Source organism: Gossypium arboreum, chromosome 13, assembly GCF_025698485.1.
Source record: "Gossypium arboreum isolate Shixiya-1 chromosome 13, ASM2569848v2, whole genome shotgun sequence".
Classification (NCBI taxonomy): Eukaryota; Viridiplantae; Streptophyta; class Magnoliopsida; order Malvales; family Malvaceae; genus Gossypium; species Gossypium arboreum.
This window is the reverse complement of record NC_069082.1, coordinates 90679149-90692222: the sequence shown is the minus strand read 5'-3', so window position 1 is coordinate 90692222 and position 13074 is coordinate 90679149. Positions and strand designations below refer to the sequence as shown.

General features: G+C 34.7%; 1 non-coding gene across 1 annotated transcript; it reads right to left on the bottom strand.

The window, feature by feature from the left end:
• Window positions 1–4054: 4054 nt before the first annotated feature.
• On the bottom strand, window positions 4055–4161 carry LOC128287443 (small nucleolar RNA R71). Its single transcript, XR_008278143.1, has one exon. It is a non-coding gene; the product is annotated as a small nucleolar RNA R71 (small nucleolar RNA).
• Between the last annotated feature and the right edge of the window lie 8913 nt (window positions 4162–13074).

The window sequence follows — 13074 nt, the reverse complement described above, 5'->3', positions numbered from 1 at the left end:
ACAGTACAGAACTCGGATAATATTCTCATTGATTTCTTCTAAAAATAGACTCATTAGGGATTCTAAAAATATAAATTTAAGCCTCTAATTATTTTTCTTCAATTTTTGGTGATTTTCCAAAGTCAGAACAGGGGAACTCGAATTCATTCTGACCTTGTCTCACAAAATTCATTATATCTCATAATTTACAATTCAATTCCTTATATCGTTTCTTCTATAAGAAACTAGACTCAATAAGCTTTAATTTCATATTTTATTCATCTTCTAATTCAATTTCTATAATTTTTTTATGATTTTTCAAAGTTAGACTACTGCTGCTGTCTAAAACACTTTTAGTGCAAAATGTTGATTTACTTTAATTTCAATTTAATCCTAACTAAATTCTCTTACTTTTCTATCTTAATTCATACTTTATTTCTATTCAAATTTTGTCCAAACTCATACTTAACTATTAAATTTCCAGCATATTTTCATAAATTCGAATTTATTTCCATTTAATCCCTAAAACTCAAAACTTATAGCTTAGTTTACGATTCAATCCTTTATTCAATTCCAATCAAAATTTCTATCAAATAAACCCCCAATTCCATCATTTTATTCAACATGAACCAAACTTAGAAACCTAATGACTTTCAAAATTTCTACTTAAAACAAGTACTATTTATCTCTAGGATTCCAAAAAACTCAAAAATCATAAGAAAATGGGCTAAATTGACTTACCAAATTAACTTGGAACTTTTAAAACCTTATTTTCCCTTTTTCTTTTCTTTCTTTCTTTCTCCCCTGTTTCTTCTCTGTTTCGTTTCCTGCTATTCTGTTTCCTTCCTTCTTTTTATTCTTTTGTTTCTTTCCTTTATTTCCTTTTTATTTACTTTACTTTTAATAATAATAATTTAATATATATTTTAACACATAAAATCTCAGATTTTTATGTTTATGCCATATACTTAGGACAAATGGAATAATTGTCATTTTGGTCCTCTTCATTTTCTTTTAATCTACAATTTAACTTTCATCCTTTATTCAATTTAGTCCTTTTCTTAATTACTCTTAATTAAATTAAATTCACTTAATTAAACTCTAATTAACCACTCATTTTACTTTGTAAATATTTTAATAAATATTTACGAATTCGTTTTTCAAAAATGGAGACCCAAAAATACACTTTTTCGGTAACGGTAAAATTCGGGTCGTTACAATCTGGATCGGGGAGTTGTGGATTTGTTGTAGAGAGGCGCCGATCAAATGGGCTGAGACATTGAAAGGCATTACTGGAATAACTCCCACTGTGGTTGAGTACTAGATAGAGTCGAAAGAAAGAATTCTGGAGGATTTAGATTGTACTCCGAAGTAAAAATTGAAGGGCATTGTGTCCTTCCTTAGGAAGGAGGCTTATTGTTGGTGGCAGTATATTGTAAGGGGTATGCAAGCTGAGTGTATAAACTGGGAGTACTTCCAAGAGGCCTTCCAAAAAAAGTATGTTGCCACTTGGAAACACAAAAATTTACACACTTTTTCATACCATTTTTAACTCAAATTCATGCGAATTCAGTTAAATTCTTGTCGAAAATAATTAATTTTGTAAAATAATTAAAGTAAATTTAAAATATGAATATGTTTAAATTTAGTTAATTTTATAACTATTTTTGATGAATTTTGGTTATTTTCGACAGATTTGTACGAAGGGCAAAAAATGGCTCGTAAACACTACCAGAAGCACAAAACTGAGAAGCAATTTGAAGTATCGAGGCGAATTAATTTCCAGCCTAAGACAGTCCAATTATGTGTATTAATTCAAATTAATTTTAATTTATAGCCAATTTAACTTGGGCTAAATAAATTATTATTAATTAATTATGGAAAGAGTGGTCCAGTTGAACTGAACCGATTGAATTGAACCGACCAAGGATTGGGCAGCCCAAAACCGTCCATATGCTGACCCAAATCAGCTTATTATTTGATTAATTAATCTTGCAAAGAAGCCCTTGAAGACTTGTCAAAGTTGCATTCAAGCCCCTCCACAATTGGAGGCTTTGTGGATTTGCCCCAAGCCATATTTAGCAAAATTGAAGCCATCAACTTTGCCACATAGATGGCCGGCCAAGGGTTGGCTCTTTGGCTGCTATTTTTAGCAAATTTTAGCTGCCACATTTAGCTATAAAAACCCCCCTTGGCTGATCATTCAAGACACACCTCAATTCATTCACATCTCTTCTCTCCTCTCTCATTTTCTCATCTCATTTTTCCATTTCAAGTCCCATGCTCTTGTGCCGATTTCTCCCCTTGGGAAAGGGTTATTCTTCAGCCATTTTGGAGCAACATTGAAGTGTTCATAGCAGCCTTGATCGTCGAGGACAACAAAGAACGAAGACGGAGCAACCTAGTCAAGCCACGGAAAAACACCAGATTTGATTCTTGTTCACTATCTCTTTAATTTTTGTTGTTGTTATGATGAACATATCTATGAATATTTATGTTGTTGGAATGGTAAATTTAATCAGTTTAGCTTGGATTTAATTCGTGTTGGTTTGATTGCATTTCATCTACTTAAATTATTAAAATTGTGTTTATGTTGTTATAGGCCTCGGTAAAATGCTTGATTAAGTAAAATCATGCCTAAGTTATTCTTGCATTACAATTGTGAGGTAGCTAATGAATTAATTATTTAAACGGATTGAAAATGTAATTAATGGACGCAATACTTAATCAGTGCATGTTTATTCTTCTAAGGTAGCTGAAGGTTAAATTAGCAATGTATCTGGCGATACACTTGCCTTGCATGACTTGCAAGATTATTATGATTAAACTGTTTCAAGGTAGGGATACATTGTTACCTCACATAGTCTTTTATGAGCTTATTAGATTTAATTAATTGGTTGAATTGGCATAGGGATATGCAAGAGATTAGTTCAATTTAATGAGTATGTATATGCTATAACATGTTTTCTTCTTAAAATTTGTTTAATCATTTGAATTAACATAGGGATATGTTAAGAGATGAATGGATTTGTGTACGTGAATATGTTCATAAGTTAGCAAATTACCAAGTTGCCGTGAATTTATTCGTAACAATATAAGCATGAGTTTAATAATTCTAAGTTAAAGAAATGTAATTAAATCAACACAATTATGTCATCTTGATTAAATCATATTTTGAAATCGTGCATTTGAGATTTATTTCTTTAGTTATTTAGTTTAAAATCTTATTTTTCTTCATGACCCTTTTTAAAACAAAATATTTTTCTTCACCAAAGTGTTTTAAATTGCATTCATAAATAATCCTTTTCATAGTCCCTGTGGGTACGATAACTCAACATTTACTTGTCACTTTATTACTTGTTGCGATTGTGTACACTTGCACATTTCCGTCGTTCCAAGTTTTTGACGCCATTGCCGGCGACTGTTTTAAAAACTCATTATTTGTGAATTTGTTAGTTTTACATTTTAGTTTATTTTTCCTGTTTAATTTTTAATTTAATTAATTTTTCAGTGATTATTTCAGGTGTTTATAAGTATTGACCCAATTATTGACCTACTCCCTGTAGACCCTGAGATAGAAAGAACTTTTCGACAGCGAAGAAGACAAGTAAATTAAAGAAGGACCGAAGAGATGAACTTCGAAAATCTGTTCCAAGGAAATGGAGCAAACCTTGCTCAAAATCCTATCCTTATTGCTAATGATAGGGATAGAGCTTTACGATAGTATGCCATGCCAGTTTTTAATGATCTTAATCCAGGTATTAAGAGACCCGAAATTGAGGTACAACAGTTTGAGCTGGAGCCAGTCATGTTCCAGATGCTTCAGACAATGGGCCAATTCAATGGAATGCCTACTGAAGATCCTCACCTACACTTATGACTATTTATAGAGGTGAGCGATTCTTTCAAGTTAGCCAGGGTACTCAAAGATGCATTACAATTGAAGTTGTTCCCTTATTCACTTAGGGACAGAGCTCGAGCTTGGTTGAACTCATTGCCACCGAACTCAATTTTCACACGGCAAGAGTTAGAAGAAAGATTCCTTATGAAGTATTTCCCGCCTAGCAAGAATGCTAAGTTAAGGAATGAGATTACTGCCTTCCAAAAAATGGATGATGAGTCCTTGTATGAGGCATGAGAAAGATACAAAGAGTAATTACGAAAGTGCCATCATCATGGAATCCCACATTGCATCCAACTTGAGACATTTTATAATGGTCTCAATGCTCACAGAATGGTGGTAGTGGATGCTTCTGCTAATGGTGCTCTACTTTCTAAGTCTTATAACGAGGCTTATGAAATCATTGAGAGGATTGCCAGCAACAATTATCAATGGCCAACTAGTCGAGCAGCGTCAGGAAGACGAGTTGCTGGAATACATGAAATAGACGCTCTTACTTCACTCGCATCTCAAGTATCATCAATATCCTCAATGCTAAAAAACCTTACTACTAATGGGTCTAACAGTTTTACAGTACAGACATCAACCCAATTTGAAAATATAGCCTATGTCTATTGTGAGAAAGGACATTTGTTCAAAGAATGTCCATCAAACCCAGAATCCATGTACTACATAGGTAACCAGAACCAAAATCGAGGAAGGCAAGGACTACAATCCAATTTTTATAACCCATTGTGGCAAAATCACCCCAATTTTTCCTGAAGTAACCAAGGGGCTGGAACCAGTAACACTTATGCCCAACCCAGACCAACCCAGCCGCCTAGTTTTCCTCAACAAGTTCAGAAACCAACCTAAGCTGAACCATCCAATAGCTTAGAAAATCTGTTGAAGGCATACATGGCCAAGAATGATGCCTTAATCCAAAGCTAAGTAGCTACATTGAAAAACCTAGAAAACCAAATGGGCTAGCTTGCAATAGAATTCAAGAACCGACCACTAGGTGCTTTACCTAGTGATATAGAGAATCCAAGGAATCCGGGGAATAAGCATTGCAAAGCATTGACATTGAGGAGTGGAAAGACAATAGAGCCCAACACCATCGAAGCTGAAAAGGAACAAGCTGACGCTTAAGATTCAGAGGAAGTTTAACCGAGTATTGAAATTCCAATTTCACAAGAACCAGAATCTGCAAAACCCGACAAGGTAATTTCAGAACCAGCTAATTCTGACCAACTAACAACTCTGTTAGATGCAGAATTGCCACAGAAGACGAATCAACCAATTCCAGTAAAGAAACCACCACCACCCTACCCTCAAAGACTTCAAAAGCAAAAGTAGAAGATTCAATTCAAAAGTTCCTAGACGTACTCAAGCAACTTTATATCAACATCCCGTTGGTTGAAGCACTTGAGCAAATGCCGAACTACGTCAAATTCATAAAGGATATCTTGTCCAAAAAATGAAGACTTGGAGAATTTGAGATATTAGCTCTGACGAAGGAATGCAGTGCATATATTCAAGAAAAATTACCCCCAAAGTTGAAGGATCCTGGATGTTTTACCATACCTTGCAACATTGGAGCAACGTATTGTGGTAAGGCATTATGTGGCTTAGGTGCGAGTATTAATTTGATGCCTATGTCAATATTTAGGAGGTTGGGGATAGGTGAAGTTAGACCAACTATGGTTACACTTCAATTAGCATGTCAATCATTAGCAGATCCAGAAGGAAAAATCGAGGATGTATTGATACGTGTAGATAAATTTATCTTCCCTGCTGATTTTGTTATCCTAGACTTTGAAGCAGACAAAGAAGTGGCAATTATCTTAGGAAGACCGTTCTTAGCAACTGGAAGGACCCTTATTGATGTGCAGAAGGGCGAGCTTACTATGGGTATTCAGGATGATCAGGTAACATTTAACATTTTTAAGTCCATGCGATTTCCTGGCACTATTGATGATTGTTCTGCAGTGTCTAATTTAGAGGATTTAATAGTGAAAAGGGAGCTCAACTATATTAAAGATCCATTGGAACAAATTTTGATATTAGATCCTCCGAATGATAAAGAAGAGGATGAATACTTAGCGTTGTTAGAAGCTAATCAAAAGGCATTTAATCCGCAATCCTGTTTTAAATATTTGGAATTAGAGAAAAAGGATTATGCCCAACCAAAAGCGTCAATCGAGGAGCCGCCTAAATTAGAACTCAAGGTACTACTTCACATTTGAAATATGTTTATTTCGGTAATGCTTCTACTCTGCCTGCGATAGTTTCAGCAGAATTAACTAGCGAGCAAGAAGAAAAACTCATCATTGTATTGAAACAATTCAAGAAGGCTATTGGATAGACCATAGTCGATATTCACGGAATTAGTCCATTTGTATGCATGCACAAGATTATCCTTGAAGATGGAGAAAAAGGGACGGTTGATGGATAACGAAGATTGAACCCTATCATGAAGGATGTAGTAAAGAAAGAAATCATCAAGTGGTTAGATGCGGATACAATTTACCCCATCTCAGATAGTTCATGGGTAAGTCCGGTCCAGTGCGTGCCAAAGAAAGAAGGTATCACGGTCATTGAAAATGAGAATAATGAGTTGATACCAACTAGAACGGTTATGGGATAGAGAATTTGCATCAACTACCGGAAGCTAAACAAGGCGACTAGAAGAGATCATTTTCCTTTGCCCTTTTTGGACTAGATACTGGATAGACTCACGGGGCGAGACTACTACTGTTTTCTCGATGGATACTCGGGGTATAATCAAACTACAGTAGCACCAAGAGATCAACACAAGACAACATTCACCTACCCGTATGGTACATTTGCATTTAGACTCATGCCATTTGGTTTATGTAATGCACCTGCTACATTTCAAAGATGTATGATGTCTATTTTTACTAATATGGTTAAGAAGTATTTGGAAGTTTTTATGGATGATTTTTCAGTATTTGGAGATACTTATGACGATTGCTTAGCCAATCTAGTGAAGGTACTAAGGCGATGCGAAGAAACAAACCTGGTACTCAACTGGGAAAAGTGTCATTTCATGGTACAAAAAGGTATTATTTTAGGGCATCGGATAACAAGACATGGAATAGAGGTTGATAAAGCAAAGGTAGATGTTATTGAGAAACTCCTACCTCCAACATTTGTAAAGGGTGTTAGGAACTTTTTGGGCCACGCCAGTTTTTATCGAAGATTTATCAAGGACTTCTCCAAAATTACTAAACCTTTATGCAAATTATTAGAGAAGGACTCGATGTTCAATTTTGATGAGGAATGCTTAAAGGCTTTTAAAGATTTAAACAGTCAGTTAGTTACGGCACCCATAATCGTCACACCAAATTAGGATTTGCCATTCGAAATGATGTGTGACGCAAGTGACTTCGCGATATGAGCTGTCATGGGCTAGGGAAGGAGCAAAGTTTTTCATCCCATCCACTATGCAAGTCGAACTCTGACAAGAGCTCAACTGAATTATACGGTAACAGAAAAAGAGTTACTCGCTATTGTGTTTGCTTTTGACAACTTTTGATCTTATCTTGTAGGTACCAAAATGACTGTCTATACGGACCACTCAGTAATTAAGTTCTTATTTTCTAAGAAAGATGCTAATCCGAGGTTGATCCGATGGGTACTTCTACTTCAAAAGTTTAATTTAGAAATTCAAGATCAAAAGGGAGTGGAAAATCAAGTAGCAGATCACTTGTCCAGATTAGAGCTGCAAGAAGGGAACTCTACTCTTATACCAATTTGAGAGACGTTTCCGGATGAACACATACTAAAGGTAAATCATGTCCATAATACCCCTTGGTTTTCTAATATTGCTAACTATTTAGCTTGTGGTTTGATGCCGATTGATAAGACATATCATCAAAGGAAAAAGTTTCTTCACGATCTGAAGTACTATTCCTAGGAAGAACCATATTTATTTAAAAAGTGCTCAGATCAAATGATCATGAGATGTGTGGCAGAAGATAAAATACAAAAGATTCTATACCATTGTCACTCAGCTCTAAGTGGGGGACACTTTGGAGGTACTCGTACTGCGGCCAAAATATTGCAAGCCGGATTCTTTTGGCCAACACTGTTCAAGGACGCATATGCTTACGTAAAGAGTTGTGATCGAAGTCAAAGGGTTGGAAATGTCACCAATAGAAATGATATGCCTCGAACAAATATCATTGAGGTAGAATTGTTCTATGTATGGGGTATTGACTTTCTTGGTCTTTTTCCACTGTCTTTTGGTCACAAGTACATATTAGTAGCAGTAGACTATGTGTCTAAGTGGGTCGAGGCTGAAGCTTATCCGACAAATGATGCTAAGGTTGTAATTAAGTTCATGCAAAAACACGTGTTCATAACGTTGGAAACCCAATAGCTATTATCAGCGATGAAGGGTCCCATTTTGTGAACAAGTGGTTGAAATGGTTATTAGATAAATATGGAGTGTAACACAAGGTCACTACAGCTTACCATCCAAAGACAAATGGGCAAGCTGAACTGGCGAACAAAGAGATCAAAGGCATACTTGAGAAGGTAGTTTGCCCGAACCGATGAGATTGGTCCAAAAGATTGGATGATGCTTTATGAGCTTATATAACAACATACAAGACACCTTTAGGGATGTCATCCTACAGGTTGGTTTTTAGAAGGGCCTGTCATCTATCCCTGGAGTTAGAGCACAAAGCTTACTGGGCCCTACGACAACTCAACTTGGATCCGAAGGTTGCTAAAGAGAAACGGATGCTCCAACTCAATGAGCTAGAGGAATTCCAAATGTTCTCGTATGAAAATGCCAAATTACTCAATAAGAGACTTAAGAAATGGCATGACAAGCACATTCGACTTCGAGAATTTGAAGCAGGTCAACAAGTCTTCTTATTTAATTCCAGATTAAAGTTCTTTCCATGTAAATTAAAACCATGTTGGTCCGGTCCATTTACAATTCATCACGTCCATCTATATGGAGTTGTTGAACTCCAAGGTAAGGGAGGTAATTTTCAAGTTAATGCTCAGCGTCTGAAACATTACTGGGGAGATAAGACTGAACGGAATCAAATTTCGTTCATTTTATTAGATGTTTGAATTTTCTTATTTTCCTTTTTAATAAATTATTTTGGGGTATATTTTCGAGATCAGTTAGTTTAAATAAATTCTGTCTAGGAGATTGGAACTTAAGTAGGACCGCTTGTGACCCCTCCAATCTTTACTGGGAATTGATTTTAACATAATTTTCTGAGAAATTATTCCCTAAATAAAATTAAATTTTTGGTTTTCCAAATAAGAGGGTCAATTTTGATCCAAGTTTTAAATTGCAACTCAATTTCAAATTATCATTAAGTCTAGGGACTTAATTGAAGTATTTTTAAAATTTGTTGCTCTTTTGTAAATAATAAAAATTAGATGCCTCTTTTTATAAATATTTTCAAAGGGCTTCTAGAATAAATGTTTTTTATTTAAAAAGATGATAATTATTAATATATAATTATATCCATTATAATATATATTAATTATTATCAACTTTATGTAGAATTAAAATTAATGTTAATTTAATCATATTTTATTTGATAAGTTTTTTAAGATGACAATCTTTAATATATAATTATATCTATTATAATTTATATATTATTTTTTATCAATTTAGCATAGAATTAGGATTAGTTTATCTTATTTTTAAATAAATTAATAGCATTAATAATTTAATATGCATGTATTTAATTATTAATTGTTGTTAACTGGATTAAAATTAGAACTTAGAGTTTTTAGCTATTAAATTTCTCAAAGAATTCTACTTTAAGTCCTATTCCTTTCATTATAAATACCACCTTCTTCATCATTCATCACTCAAAATCCTAAAGCATCAAAAACCTTCAAGTGCCAAAACCTCCTAGTGAAGCGACCATTTGCCATGACCCTAGGTCCATCGCATTGCACGCCGCAGCCTACCTTGCACACACTTGCTCTCAACTTTGCATGCATTGCGCTTCGTGTTCTTGCCCACACCAGGCCCTCATCCCGCGCATTGCTACCTGTGCCCAGGTCCCGCGGGCGCTCACGCCGGGTCTGCTTGACGAGGATCCGCAAGCTGCTCGCACATCCAGCCTAGCCTGCGGGCGTTGCTGCTCACTCCTAACGCCTGCTGCGCACTACTACCTCACACACCCGAACGACACCACCCTCTCACCCACCTTTAGCCAAATCCTCCAACCTACTTCCATTTGACCTCTTTTGCTTTCTAACTATTTATTTTTTAGGAGTTCTAAAAAAAAAGGTGGTAAGACCTAATTTTCTCCTAAATTTTTAATTTTATTTAATTATTTAAAATTTCAATTTATTGAATCATTAATAATTTTTATTTAATTAAATATTTGAAAAAATAATTTTTTTCCATCTTTTGTTTAGGTTAATCATTCCTTGTAAGAGAACTCGTGTCTGTGCCTAAATTGATGAAACACAAAAAATTTCCATTGTGAAGAAGCCAAAGCAAGATATGAGGATATCTTCAAAAATCAACAGATGCATTCAGAGAAAGGCTTTACATCGAAAGAGAGAAACTACAAAGATTTTATGGCACGTATTCTTCAAGTTGCTGAAACCTCAATTGGGAATTGTTTTGTGAGAAGAGACCTAGTATGGATGAGGAACTAGTTCACGAGTTCTATGCGAATTTAACCTCAAGCGAGTTGATGGAAGTTCCAGTTAGCGGGATCAAGGTACCAATAACTTCAAAAGCTATTAATGAGTTCTTTGAATTGCCTGATTTCAAAAACGATGATTATTCTTCCTTGATGAGCAATATCAAGCCTGAAAATTTGCAAGAAATTCTTGAGGAAGTTACAGTTCCAGGTTCTAAGTGGATTGTGTTAAAGCAAGGAATCCACACTTTTCGAAGAGAATATCTGACACCACTCACAAAGGTATGGTTCTATTTCATCCGTTTCAGCCTTATGCCTAGCTCACATGGGACTACAATTTCATTAGAGCGAATGGTCTTATTATACACGATCTTAACAGGAAAGACCATTGATGTGGGAAAAATCATCCTGAGAGAGATACGGAATTGTGCCGTTAGATGTTCTGGCCCAGCCTACTTTCCCTTTATGATAACACTTCTGTGCTTGAAAGCTAAAATTCTTGCAAACATAACGAAGACAGGTTATAGCCAGCGCACAATCACAGATTGGGACCTTTACCGAATAGCTGGAGATTCTGTTCTACAGTAGCAAATTGAAGAAAGTGAGAATCCCGAAGAAGATCCCAAAGAGATCAAACTAATGCAATCAGCTAAAGTCCCTGATAAGATGGAACCACTGGAACCAGAAGTTGAACTTGATAACAAAACCTCAATGTTCAGAGCTTAACCGCCTAGCCCAGATCTTCGAGATGAGCTGTCAAAGTTGGTGGACATAATGCAGCATATGCAATGGCAGCAACAAGCTTATTGGAGATACTCAAAAATAAGGGATGACTCGATGAGAAGTGCTCTTAAGAAAATTTACAATGACCCATTTATTTTTGTACCTGAATTTCTAGATTTTATATTTGAACCATGGAGTCCATTATCGAAGAAGGAGCGAAGCGATTCATGTAAAGGCAATAATGATAGAGCAAAAGATGAGTCAAATTTAGAAAAGTCTACAAATAAATAAAAGGGGGATCTTGACCTTATTTTATTTCTGTTCTTAGGTCATTTTAAGATTAGGTTTAATTAGGAATTTTTATTTTCACAGAATAAGAGAGGAAAATCATAAATAAAATTTGAATAAGTCGCAAAGTATAAAGTGTGGCAATAGGTATATACATGTCTAGGATTGGATCTAGAGAAAGCTTGGTACTTAAGCAGTCAATTTAACTCACCTCCTCTTTTCTAGAATCCTACCTGGTATATAGTATCTATTCACTTTACACAATGAAGACATTGTTCCTCTTAAGTAGGGGAGACCGAAAAATTGAATTTGAATTATTTCCACTCAGAGTAAAAATTTTCTTTTAATTATGATTAGGGTATATTTTGTTCAATAATTTGAAATTTAGTTAAGTATGCTAAGCTTCAGTATAAATAAAGTTCTATTATTTCAATAAATTATTTTGTTAGCTTAATAATGATATGAATGTATTTCTAATAAAGCATGCAAATCGTACCATAAATTTTTAGTTCCTTACGAAAGTTAGGCGTGCATGAAAGTTTAAGTATTTAGAATTGACTTAGTAGTTTCTCGAGGCGAAATCTTAGGAAGCATGGAACATTGAAAATGATTTAGGTAACTTTTGTTGGACTGTTTGAGCCTTTCAAGCCAACCATGATGAAATTTTTATCCTTTGAAACCCGACTTTGAGACTATATGGCCTAATTTTATTTGAACCCTTGCAAATTTAGCCATCACTTTTCTCTTAACTATCTTGAAATTGTCTCAAATACTAGACTCAGTACTATTCGAAGTATTCTTTAAAAGTAAGTTTGGGGGAGTTGAAAAGAAGAAAAAAAGTATCGAATACTCTAAAATTGTAGTACACTCAGCAAAATGCTCGATTTATAAAAAAAAGTTTGACTTCTTAAAATAAGATGTACAAAAGAGTATGTAAAAGCAAAGAAAGTTGATGTATTGAAGGTAATTATTTCGAAGGTCCGATACAAGCTGAGTCTAGGGTTTAAAAGCCTAAATTTATCTATCTTTTACCTACCCTTAAGCCCAGCCACGTTACAACCTTGTTAAAGACCTATTGATTCAAAGTTCTGATGCTACCTACATTAGTGGAGAGAAATTGCTACATACAACATATGAAGACATAAGTTAAACTTAATGATTGCAACTTAATCTTGAATAAAGAGAATAAAATCACATTGGTAAGGTTTAACATGACTTTATTAGGAATTGTTTAGTCTAATTTTTACTATTATAATAGTTGTTGAGATTAATTTGAACGATATGTATACTTAAGTAGCATAACTATCAATTTTCTTGTCTTTGAGCACAAGTATATTAAATTCATAATTTTGGGAAAAATATTGTTCTGAAGGAATTTTTCAAAGGTGTTTTCGAGCAATTCTTTTCAAAATTTGTGCATTACTCAAGACGAGCAATGAACTAAGTTTGGGGTGTGGAAACACAAAAATTTTCATACTTTTTCATACCCTTTTTAACTTAAATTCATGCGAATTCGATTAAATTCTTGTCGAAATATAA